The following is a 13376-nucleotide window of genomic DNA, read 5'->3' as shown; positions in this document are numbered from 1 at the left end:
CCATATCCCTTCCTTCTTACATCTCCCTCCCACCCTCCCTATACCACCTCTCTAGGTGGTCACAAAGCACTGAGCTGATCTCCCTGTGCTATGCAGCTGCTTCCCACTAGCTATCTATTTGATATTTGGTAGTGTATATACGTCACTGCCACTCTCTCACTTTGACCAAGCTTACCCTTCCCCCTTCCTGTGTCCTCAATTCCATTCTCCACGTCTATGTCTTTATTCCTGTCGTGCTGCTAGGTTCTTCATAACCTTTTTTTTTTTTTTTCGATTCCATATATATGTGTTAGCATACAGTACTTGTTTTTCTCTTTCTGACGTAACTTCACTCTGTATGACAGACTCTAGGTCCACCCACCTCACTACAAATAACTCAATTTCGTTTCTTTTTATGGCTGAGTAATATTCCATTGTATATATGTTCCACATCTTCTTTATCCATTCATCTGTCGATGGACAGTTAGTTGCTTCCATGTCCTAGCTATTGTAAATAGTGCTGCAATGAACATTGTGGTACATGACTCTTTTTGAATTATGGTTTTCTTAGGGTATATCCCAGTAGTGGGATTGCTGGGATAGGTCTATTTTTAGTTTCTAAGGAACCTCCATACTGTTCTCCATAGTGGCTGCATCAATTTATATTCCCACCAACAGTGCAAGAGAGTTCCCTTTTCTCCACACCTTTTCCAGCATTTATTGTTTGTAGATTTTTTGATGATGGCCATTCTGACTGGTGTGAGATGATACCTCATTGTAGTTTTGATTTGCATTTCTCTAACGGTTAGTGATGTTCAGCATCCTTTCAACTGTTTGTTGGCAATCTGTATATCTTCTTTGGAGAAATGTCTATTTAGGTCTTCTGCCCATTTTTGGATTGGGTTGTGTGTTTTTCGATATTGAGCTGCATGAGCTGCTTGTATATTTGTGAGATTAATCCTTTGTCAGTTGCTTTGTTTGCAAATATTTTCTCCCATTCTGAGGGATGTCTTTTTGTATTGTTTATGGTTTCCTTTGTTGTGCAAAAGTTTTTAAGTTTCATTAGGTCCCATTTGTTTATTTTTGTTTTTATTTCCATTTCTCTAGGACATGGGTCAAAAAGGATCTTGCTGTGATTTATGTCATAGAGTGTTCTGCCTATGTTTTCCTCTAAGAGTTTTATAGTGTCTGGCCTTACATTTAGGTCTTTAATCCATTTTGAGTTTATTTTTGTGTATGGTGTTAGGGAGTGCTCTAATTTCATTCTTTTACATGTAGCTGTCCAGTTTTCCCAGCACCACTTATTGAAGAGGCTGTCTTTTCTCCACTGTATATTCTTGCCTCCTTTATCAAAGACAAGGTGACCGTATGTGTGTGGGTTTATCTCTGGGCTTTCTATCCTGTTCCATTGATCTATATTTCTGTTTTTGTGCCAGTACCATACTGTCTTGATTACTGTAGTTTTGTAGTATAGTCTGAAGTCCGGGAGCCTGATTCCTCCAGCTCCATTTTTCTTTTTCAAGATTGCTTTGGTTATTCGGGGTCTTTTGTGTTTCCATACAAACTGTGAAATTTTTGGTTCTAGTTCTGTGAAAAATGCCATTGGTAGTTTGAAAGAGATTGCATTGAATCTGTAGATTGCTTTGGGTAGTACAGTCATTTTCAAAATGTTGATTCTTCCAATCCAAGAAATTGGTATATCTCTCCATCTGGTTGCATCATCTTTAACTTCTTTCATTAGTGTCATAGTTTTCTGCATACAGGTTTTTGTCTACTTAGGTAGGTTTATTCCTAGGTATTTTATTCTTTTTCTTGCAATGGTAAATGGGAGTGTTTCCTTAATTTCTCTTTCATATTTTTCATCATTAGTGTATAGAAAGGCAAGAGATTTCTGTGCATTAACTTTGTATCCTGCTACTTTACCAAATTCATTGATGAGCTCCAATAGTTTTCTGGTAGCATGTTTAGGATTCTCTATGTATAGTATCATGTCATCTGCAAACATTGATATTTCAACTTCTTCTTTTCTGATTTGGATTCCTTTTATTCCTTTTTCGTCTCTGATTGCTGTGGATAAAACTTCCAAAACTATGTTGAATAGTAGTGGTGAGAGTGGGCAACCTTGTCTTGTTCCTGATCTTAGTGGAAATGGTTTCAGTTTTGCACCACTAAGAATGATGTTGGCTGTGGGTTTATCATATATGGCCTTTATTACGTTGAAGTAAGTTCTCTCTATGCCTACTTTTTGGAGAGTTTTTACCATAAATGGGTGTGGAATTTTGTCGAAAGCTCTTTCTGCGTCTACTGAGATGATCATATGGTTTTTCTCCTTCAATTTGTTAATATGGTGTATCACATTGATTGATGTGCGTATATTGAAGAATCCTTGCATTCCTGGGATAAACCCCACTTGATCATGGTGTATGATCCTTTTAATGTGATGCTGGATTCTGTTTGCTAGTATTTTGATGTGGATATTTGCATCTTTGTTCATCAGTGATATTGGCCTGTAGTTTTCTTTTATTGTGACATCTTTGTCTGGTTTTGGTATCAGGGTGATGGTGGCCTCGTAGAATGAGTTTGGGAGTGTTCCTCCCTCTGCTATATTTTGGAACAGTTTGAGAAGGATAGGTGTTAGCTCTTCTCTAAATGTTTGATAGAATTCGCACGTGAAGCCATCTGGTCCTGGGCTTTTGTTTTTTTGGAAGAATTTTAATCACAGCTTCAATTTCAGTGCTTGTGATTGGTCTGTTTATATTTTCTATTTCTTCCTGGTTCAGTCTTGAAAGGTTGTGCTTTTCTAGGAATTTGTCCACGTCTTCCACGTTGTTCATTTTATTGGCATATAGTTGCTTGTAGTAATCTCTCAGGATCCTTTGTATTTCTGCAGTGTTAGTTGTTACTTCTACTTTTTCATTTCTAATTCTGTTGATTTGTGACTTCTCCCTTTTTTCCTTGATGAGTCTGGCTAATGGTTTATCAATTTTGTTTATCTTCTCAAAGAACCAGCTTTTAGTTTTACTGATCTCTGCTACTGTTTCCTTCATTTCTTTTTCATTTATTTCCGATCTGATCTTTATGATTTCTTTCCTTCTGTGAAATTTGGGGTTTTTTGGTTCTTCTTTCTCTAACTGCTTTAGGTGTAAGATTAGGTTGTTTATTTGAGATGTTTCTTGTTCCTTGAGGTAGGATTGTATTGCTATAAACTTCCCTCTTAGAACTGCTTTTGCTGCATCCCATAGGTTTTGGGTCATCATGTTTTCATTGTCATTTGTTTCTAGGTATTTTTTGATTTCCTCTTTGATTTCTTCAGTGATCTCTTGGTTATTTAGTAGCGTAGTGTTTAGCCTCCATGTGTTAGCATTTTACAGTTTTTTCCTGTAATTGATATCTAGTCTCATAGCGTTGTGGTCAGAAATGTTACTTGATACAATTTCAATTTTCTTAAACTTACCAAGGCTTGATTTGTGACTCAGGATAAGATCTATCCTGGAGAATGTTCCAAGAGCACTTGAGAGGAAAGTGCATTCTGTTGCTTTTGGATGGAATGTCCTATAAATATCAGTTGTTTAATGTATCATTTAAAGTTTGTGTTTCCTTATTTATTTTCATTTTGGTTGATCTGTCCATTGGTGAAAGTGGGGTGTTAAAGTCCCCTACTATTATTGTGTTACTGTCAATTGCCCCTTTTATGGCTGTTAGCATTTGCCTTATGTATTGAGGTGTTCCTATGTTGGGTGCATAAATATTTACAATTGTTATATCTTCTTCTTGGATTCATCTCTTGATCATTATATAGTGTCCTTCTTTGTCTCTTGTAAAAGCCTTTATTTTAAAGTCTATTTTGTCTGATATGAGAATTTCTACTCCAGCTTTCTTCTGATATCCATTTGCATGGAATATCTTGTTCCATCCCCTCACTTTCAGTCTGTATGTGTCCCTAGGTCTGAAGTGGGTCTCTTGTAGACAGCATATATACGGGTCTTGCTTTTGTATCCATTCAGCCAGTCTATGTCTTTTGGTTGGAGCATTTAATCCGTTTACATTTAAGATAATTATTGATATGTATGTTCCTATTACCATATTCTTAATTGTTTTGGGTTTGTTTTTGTAGGTCTTTTCCTTCTCTTGTGTTTCCTGCCTAGAAAAGTTCCTTTAGCATTTGTTGTAAAGCTGGTTTGGTAGTGCTGAATTCTCTTAGCTTTTGCTTGTCTGTAAAGGCTTTAATTTCTCCGTCAAATCTGAATGAGATCCTTGTTGGGTAGAGTAATCTTGGTTGTAGGTTTTTCCCTTTCATCGCTTTGAATATGTCCTCCCACTCCCTTCTGACAGATTCCCTTGTATGTTATTTTTTGCTTTTCCCTTGCTGCTTTTAATATTTTTTCTTTGTATTTAATTTTTGTTAGTTTGATTAATATGTGTCTTGGCATGTTTCTCCTTGGCTTTATCCTGTATGGGACTCTCTGTTCTTCCTGGACTTGATTGACTATTTTCTTTCCCATATTAGGGAAGTTTTCAACTATAATCTCTTCAAATATTTTCTCAGTCCCTTTCTTTTTCTCTTCTTCTTCTGGGACCCCTATAATTCGAATGTTGGTGCATTTAATGTTGTCCCAGAGGCCTCTGAGACTGTCCTCAATTCTTTTCATTCTTTTTTCTTTATTCTGCTCGGTGGTAGCTATTTCCACTATTTTATCTTCCAGGTCACTTATCCGTTCTTCTGCCTCAGTTATTCTGCTGTTGATCCCTTCTGGAGAATTTTCAGTTTCATTTATTGTGCTATTCATCATTGGTTGTTTGCTCTTTAGTTCTTCTAGGTCTTTGTTAAACATTTCTTGTATTTTCTCCATTCTATTTCCAAGATTTTGGATCATCTTTACTCTCATTACTCTGAATTCTTTTTCAGGTAGACTGCCTATTTCCTCTTCATTTGTTTGGTCTGGTGGGTTTTTATCTTGATCCTTCACCTGCTGCGTATTTCTCTGTCTTCTCATTTTGCTTAACTTACTGTGTTTGGGGTCTCCTTTTTGCAGGCTGCAGGTTCATAGTTCCCGTTGTTTTTGGTGTCTGCCCCCAGTGGGTAAGTTTGGTTCAGTGGGTTGTGTAGGCTTCCTGGTGCAGGGGACTGGTGCCTGTTTTCTGGCAGATAAGGCTAGATCTTGTCTTTCTGGTGGGCAGGACCACATCCAGTGGTGTGTTTTGGGGTGTCTGTGTACTTAGTATGATTTTAGGCAGCCTCTCTGCTCATGGGTGCGGTTGTGTTCCTGTCTTGCTAGTTGTTTGGCATGGGGTGTCCAGCACTGTAGCTTGCTGGTCGTGGACTGGAGCTAGGTCTTAGTGTTGAGACGGAGATCTCTGGGAGAGCTTTCTCCGTTTGATATTACGTGGGGCCGGGAAGTGTCTGGTGGACCAATGTCCTGAACTCGGCTCTCCCACCTCAGAGGCTCAGTCCTGATACCCAGCTGGAGCACTAAGACTCTGTCAGCCACACGGCAGTGAATGTGGCAGTCTCCATTGTGAGGTCAGATTATGAGGGTCTACAATAGCCGTTCAGCTAGAACAGGCTGACTTGGTAGCAATTTGTCTATGAGGCTATCTCCAGCAGCCCACGGCTGAAGAATAGGTCTCTGCATGAGCAGCCAGAATCTTAAACGTTTATATAGCAGTCTTCACTGGGTTCAGTCACAGATTCGGTACAGATGGTCTCAAGAACACCTTACTCTCTCAAGGTTGTGTGCTTGAAACAGCTCCTGAGCTGAGGGTCTACAAGCTGCAGGAAGACGAGACCACCCCGGGGCGGCCTGCATGCCGTGATTCTTGCCACGAACCCTGCTGCTGCCATCGTGGAATCCGGCTTCCCCCACCACTCTGCAGTGAGTTTTCAGTGAAGCTTTCTCTCTTTGCTGATGAGATTCATGCTACCTGAGTTGCCCAAAGCCATAGAGTGCTTTAATGTTGGGGCTGGGGTACAAACTCAGCAAATCTGGCTCCACGGTCTGTGTTACCTCACCCTAAACGCCTCATCCCCGTGAGCCGCCTCCTCAAGCCCACACCACCGCAGGAAGAGTCGCCCACGCCAGCGCTCCTGCGCAGCCGCACAAACCCCTCTCAGCCTTAGAGGCTCGTGTTTTCAGTCTAGCACAGGGTTCCGATCCCACCAGCTCCCGCGAACAAACCAGTTCAGTGTTTTTAGATTCCACATATAAGTGAGGTCATACAGTATTTGTCTTTCTCTGTCTGACTTATTCCACTTAGAATAATGGGAGGGCATCTTATTTGATCTTCATAAAACCTTCTGAGGCAGATAAAGAAATTTTCATCTTCCCTCTACTGCTGGGAAAATTACAACCATGAAAGGTGAAATAAACATCAAACGTCACCCAGTGAAAGTGGCAAGACAAAGTCCAAAATCTCAGTCCCCCCTGGCCTCAGATCTTTAGACTGTAACATCTTTTTCTACATTCTCTTGAGCCTTTTAAAGAATCTATGTTGACATTCCAGAAATGTTGTCATTGCTAAGCTTGTACAATCTTTTTCACATTCCCTTGAAGGAAATTCATGGTAGTTAATAAAATTTAACTAGTTAAGCTCTTTCTCCAGATATTAAGCACAAACCTGTTATGAGATTAGTATGTGTATAGCATTGTGTAACAGCTTTAAAAGAACATTTCTCTTTTCATTTGACTAAAATAGGGCTTACAAATTCACTAATGAACTGGAGAGAGTGTTAAAGGAGACTCCTTAGAATACACCTGTGTTCTGCTTTGAGTCCTGCAATTTCCCTTAATTAGAAAAGATCAAGTTCTCATAAAGATGTTGATGGAATCTTGGTATTTCCATATGTGTCACATACCAAAACACATTCATACAAGCATGCACACAAACACACATATCCATGGAAAGAAGTAAATATTCCATATATGTATACTGATAAGAAGTGTTAAATTCTGTATAATCATTCAGAAAGATAACACAGATTGAGGAGGAGTGCAAGTTCTTGTGCATCAATCAGTGATCTTTAGTTGCAACAACAAAGTCCAGCTCTGGAAGACTTGAATAATAAAAAAAGGACTTATTAGAAGGCTATGGGGTGACTCACAGACCAAAGGAGTAAGTGCAAAATTGTGCTCAGCAAAGAGCTCCAGGGATACAGGTAGCAAGAACCAGTCTGGGGTTTTACCAAGTTCCCTTGGGGATGAATGGGCTCTAGTTTTTCTATCTTTCTATCACTCTTTTCCAGAGTCAAATCTTGGGAAGGAACATCTGATTAGGTCATGGACTCACACTTTAACTAGCTGAGGGTGGGCATTTTGGTTGACAATTAACAAGACTGCAAACAGTGAGTAAGAAGTAATTCCCAAAAGGAAATCATGGCACTATAATCAAAAGGAAGGAAAGAATGCTGGAATGTGAAAAATAAAATGAAATAAAATACCAAATGTCTTATTTAGATTTACTGTATTCTAAAGGGAAAAATTTGCTGCAGGTAAAGCCAATAAATTAAGCTGATTTAAGATTATCCCATTTAACCATTACAGAGACTTATTCTAGGAAGTCCTCAGTACCTCCAGTTAGATGTAGTTGTATATTATTCTCCTAGCTTATTACTTATAGTTACCTGTTTTATTGTTATTAAGCCTGTCATTTAAAAACATAAGCAGAACAATATATTTCATTCTAAACTCCACTTTCTTTCATCACATAATTATGTTAGAAAACACTAAGCCTTCTGCTACAATGAGATAATACAATCCCTAGTTGTTCAAAGACACATGGCAAACAATGCCTAAAAGGGGAATGTTATCTTACAGTAAAATATGCCTACCTCTGAGGGCTCTGTTTTACCGCTGCTAATGTGCTTTTGGAATTCTGACAGAGATGTACCTATAGGAATGCCATTGACTGACAAATCATTACATACAGAAGAGCCAGAGGGGGAAAAAATGACACTAAGAATTCAAAACAAGATAGTGAGTGCATTTTGAAATGAATTTTGGAAGGCATATTACACGTAAATTAAAACCTTCTTTCTTGAAAACTGCCATACTGTTTTCCTTGATTGTAATGAGGCATTTGGTAGAATTAAGTATTTGATATCTATAAATCATTTAAAAGATGGAATAAAGAGCTAGGGTTATTGGTGTGTGATGTGTTGCCCTTGAATTTACTCAGGGAATGAGGTATTAAGATGTGATTCTGTGAGTGCTCCAGCAAACAGGACACGGTTTTTCACGGGGTAGATAAGGATTATGTGTGAACTCAGGGTTTTAGAACTCAGAGAACTTAGAATTAGAGAGAGAGGTCAGAAATCACCCAGTACAGATCCTTCATGTAACAGCTTCTCCTGTCATTCATGTGGCTTATACGTCTTGTTCAAAGTTAGTAGCAATCCCAGTCAAATCAACTCTGATTCACTCTTGTTTTACCCACAGAAAGAAGGAAACTTTTATTAGAATATCTGGAAAGGGTTTCAAATTGCTCTACCCCACCAGGAAGTCCCTGGGTTGAAGAAAGTAGGGAAAAATCATGATGAAAATATGGGCCAGTCCTCTGTCCTTCGAGTATATTAAAAACACTCAAAGAATCTGTGAGTGGTTAGGGACCTAAGAAGTTACCTCTTTTTCATTTTTTGCTTTGTTTTTAAAAATAATGTATGGTCAGGAATTCTCTGGCAGTCCAGTGGTTAGGACTTTGAGCTTCCACTGCAGGGGCCCAGGTTCGATCCCTGGTCTGGGAACTAGGATCCCACAAGCCACATGGCCAAAATACTACTACTACTACTACTACTACTACTACTACTACTACTACTAATGTATGGTGACTTTAGACAGCAACTAGCAAAATCTTATTTCCCAGAGAAAAAGTCTGCACCATCTCAAACTGATGTTCCTGTTTTCATTTCAATGACAAGACCCACATTTATTCACACATGCCACTTTCCCATGACTTAATAAAGCTAGTTATTAGAAAAACCTCCCTTGTACAGACTCACACTCTCTTTTCTATAATATACACTTTGTTTGACTTAATATAATACAATGCACTTTGAGAATTTCTTTCAAGATCATAATCTGTCCATAAACTTCCCATGAACAATACAAATTTTTCTTTCTGAATCAGACATTGTCTAATAGACTCATTCATCCATGTCGAAAGTGTCTCTTCTGATCCTGAATCAGTGTCAGAATCACCTGCTGTGCAAAGTCATAGGCTCCACTCCAAACTGAATGAATGTGAATCTCTGAAGATAAGACCAGAGAATCTACATTTTAAATAAGCTTCTTCTGATTCTTATATACACTTAAATCTGAGATCCAATGCCTAAGGGATAGGGATCAAAGGCTGATGTGGATTCAGCCACCTTTAAACTTACTCTCAGAATATCTTCTCATTCCACAAGAAAAAAAAAATTATCTGAAAGCTCTTTAGTCCCACAGAGCACTAGATTTACAAAGGTGTAGGAATCCAGTACTTAGTACTTACCCAGTCTGTTGGGGGTAATTGTTCAAAGGGTTGTAGTCTGCATGGAGAATGCACTAAAATAATGAGGGGCAGGCTAGCATCAAACCCAAGAAGTTGCGGGTGGAGACAGCCCTGTGAAATATTGCCCTTATCTTCTCTCATGAATATGAACAAGACCCCATATACCTGAAATTTAAGGCAAGCTTGTTTTATAACAAACTTGGATCCCTGAGATGCCTTTATATGAGACAGCATTATAAAATGTTGGCTTTGGCAGTCCACATTAGAATTAAACCAGTTATATAAGCCTTGAACCAATGCTCCAGTGTGTACGTTGGTAGGGACATCAGAAGACTGAGTTCTAGACTAAAATACTGAATGTATCCGAGACCTTAATCCTTGGAGCTCTCTTCTTTCTCTATCTACATTCACTCTCTTGGCATTCTCATGGCTTTAAATATCAGCAACACTCTGATGACCACTCAATTATCTAGTCCAATTCTCTTATCTAAATTCTCGATTCATATTCACCTGCCTATTTGACATCACTGTTTGGATATCTAAAGACATCTCAAAGGAAACATTTCTAAAACTGAACTGTTCATCTCCCTCCAAACCTGCTCCTCTTGCAGCCTCGGCCATCCTTAGGTAAGTGCAACTCTATCTTTCCAATTGCTCAGGCTAAAAACCTTCGAGTCGTCTTTAATTTTTCTCTTTTTCACCCCAAATCCAATCCTTCAGTAAATCCTCTTGGCTCCACCTCCAAAATGCATTCAGAATTCAACCTCTTGGACCATTTCTACCACTCCCACCTGGTCTAAGCCACCATCTTCTCTTGCCTGAATTATTACAACAGCCTCCTAATAACTGGTTTCCCAGTTCTACCCTGGCCTCACTCTAATCCATTCTCAACATAAAAACTCAGAGTAATCCACTTAAAACTAAACACAAATATATCACTTCACTGCTCAGGATTCTTCAATATCTCATTTCACTCACTTGGAGTAAAAACCAAAGTCCTCGCCAAGGCCCACAAGGCTCCACATAGATCTGGTTCTCCAGGACCTCTGAGACTTCATTTCCATTACTCACTCCCACTACCTTGCTCATTCAGCCCCAGCCCCTGGCCCTGGCCTCCCAAAGATGTCATCACACCCCTGCCTCAGGGCTTTGCACAGTCTTTCCCCAGGTCCTCTCAATACTTACTCCTTCACCTACTTTATGTTGTTGCTCAAAAATGTCACCTTGTCAGTGAATACCTCCCTGACCTCCCTATTTAAAATTTGCCCAGTACCCCCAGAACACCTTACCCTCTTTTCCTGCTGCTATAGTTTGAATGTTTGTGCCCTTCCCTCTCCCCCAAACCCCCTAATTTAAATGTTGAAATCTTAATGCCCAATGTGATGGTATTAGGAGAAGCCTTCGGGAGGTGCTTAGGTCATGAGGGTGGAGTCCTCATGAATGGAATTAGTGTTGTTATAAAAAAGATCCCACAGAGCTCTCCTAGCTCCTTCTAGCATATGAGGACACAATGAAAAGGTGCTGACTGAACCAGGAAGAGGGCCTTCACCAGAATGTGACCATGCTTTGAACTTGTACTTCCAGCCTCTAGAACTCTAAGAAATAAATTTCTGTTATTTTTAAGCTACCCAGTTTGTGGTATTTTGTTATAGCAACCCAAACAGACTAAGACACCTGCTTTATTTTTTTTTTTCATGTGTTGCCGCATTTAACATACCCTATAATTTAACTTTTGTTTTTATTATTTGCCTTCCTCCACTAGGATAGAAACTCTATTGAAGCAGTGATTTTTGTCTTTTTTTTTTTTTTCCACTGCTGTATTTCCAGTACCCAGAATAATTCCTGGAACAAAATATGTTTTCAAATAAATGTTTTCTAAGTGAATCAGTTAATGAATAAAGAAGCCTGCCCAGCTCCATGGCCCTGATAGAACAGGTCACTTAAGTTCACATCCTCTATCCTCATTTGTAAAGTGTGATTCATGATCCTTATTAAGATCCCTTCCATGCTCTAAAATTAAAGTCATGATCATAGATCCATAGATATGGCCGGAAGTCCAATGACGCTCTGGGACAGAGTCTCACTATTTGAACACTGTTGTAAAACCAAGCTGAAGTGGCTGTGAGAAAGGTACCCAGTGGTCCCCATGATAAAGACTGAGTTTCAACATAACTTGGTGTCAAGGTGGATCTGATGTTGCACTATCCTGTCTCAAAGAGTCACAAAGAAAATCTGTCTGATGGCTTTGTCCTTATATCTTTTAGCTACTTTTGGCAACCCAGGCAGTGTTCACTGCCTCCACCCAGCATGGTTTTGTAAATGTTAGACACCCTATAGAGTTTTAAGAGATGAAATATCTAATTAAAATGAGATTTCTGGTGGGAATAGCTTTCAGAGAGTAATGATGTGATGAGACAATATTTAACCAGAAATGTCTGAGACTAGAAGTCGGGAGAACTTAATCCTAAACCTAGTACTGTCACCATCTGTGTGACTTCAGCCCTCTATGCCTCAGTTTCCTCATTTGTCAAAGAGATTTGCCATCCCTCACAGGGTAATTGTGGAAATTGCAGAAGATAATCGATGTAGAAGTTTTTTTGTTTTTTTTGTCTTTTTTTTTTTGGCTGCGTTGGGTCTTTCATTGCTGCACGTGGGGTTTCTCTAGTTGTGGCGAGCGGGGGCTGTTCTTCGTTGTGGAGCGCAGGCTTCTCATTGCAGTGGCCTCTCTTGTTGTGGAGCACGGGCTTAGTTGCTCCGCAGCATGTGGGATCTTCCCAGACCAGGGCTCAAACCCATGCCCCCTGCATTGGCAGGCAGATTCTTAACCATTGTGCCACCGGGGAAGTCTGATGTAGAAGTATTTTTTAAATTTATAAACACCCTACACCTACATAGTCAAGGAATTGCTTCATCCTTTTAAAGCACTAACAATGTGTTAAGTGCTAAAAATGACAGAGAATTAAGTGAGATCTTTGCTCATAAAGCTATGAGATGCAGTCCTATAGGCTCAAAATCTACCTAACAGGATATGACATGCACACTGGGAGATACTCCAGGGAACAGGCTGTTGACAGAGTGGAAAAGTCAGGCATATGCAATTACAATGTTGAATCCAATCATCGTCATGAGTTCAGGGTAGATATTTATGGATCATCATGGGGATCGGGAGGAACTTGACATTCTGGATGGGTAGTACGAGACGATTTTCTTGAGGAAGGAGAAGTTATCAAAGACAAAGTCACTTCCAAGTCAAGAATTGGATACTTTACAAGTTGTACAGCTCATCTATTTAACAGGCCCTCACATTTGCTGCATGCAGAAGCTGAGTTTGGTTGCCATGAGACCACAGTAGACATTCTGAGTGCCACACTTGGTAGCAGCACAGCTGTAATCAGGACAGACTGCAATCAGGACCCTTTTCTCTGGCTCCATAGATACTGACAAAATCCATGTTTTCTTTTTCCAGGGCCCAGTTCAGAAATCAGTGCTGATCAAACAAAGCACACATTCTCTCTGGCACTGAATTTGACTCAGCAGGGTCTGTACAGAGATCCTGGCAAGCAAGAGATTCATTTTTCGAAGCCATGGACAGTCCCTGGAAGCAAATCTAATCCTAGTACAGTGTTCCAAGAAGAAAAGCGAGAAATTTTTAGAGATGGGCAGAAGGGAAGATGTAAGAATAAGCATAACAAGATCCTTAGAGGGGAGAGCCGTATTGGATTAAACTTTATATGCCCTATAACAGCTATACAGTGCCTAAGTAAGTACCTATAAAAAACTACATATGTTAATTAATGAAAGGAGGGAAGCCTAGTCAGGACAGGCTAAGCATCTATGATTGTATTCATTTGGTTGCAGAATCAAAACCTTCAGCCTTTAAAATCACCAGGACCGGCTCATTACTCTACGGACAT

The sequence above is a fragment of the Balaenoptera borealis genome, assembly GCF_965194805.1.
Source record: "Balaenoptera borealis genome assembly, chromosome: 6".
Lineage (NCBI taxonomy): Eukaryota > Metazoa > Chordata > Mammalia > Artiodactyla > Balaenopteridae > Balaenoptera > Balaenoptera borealis.
Note: the sequence above shows the minus strand (reverse complement) of the source record.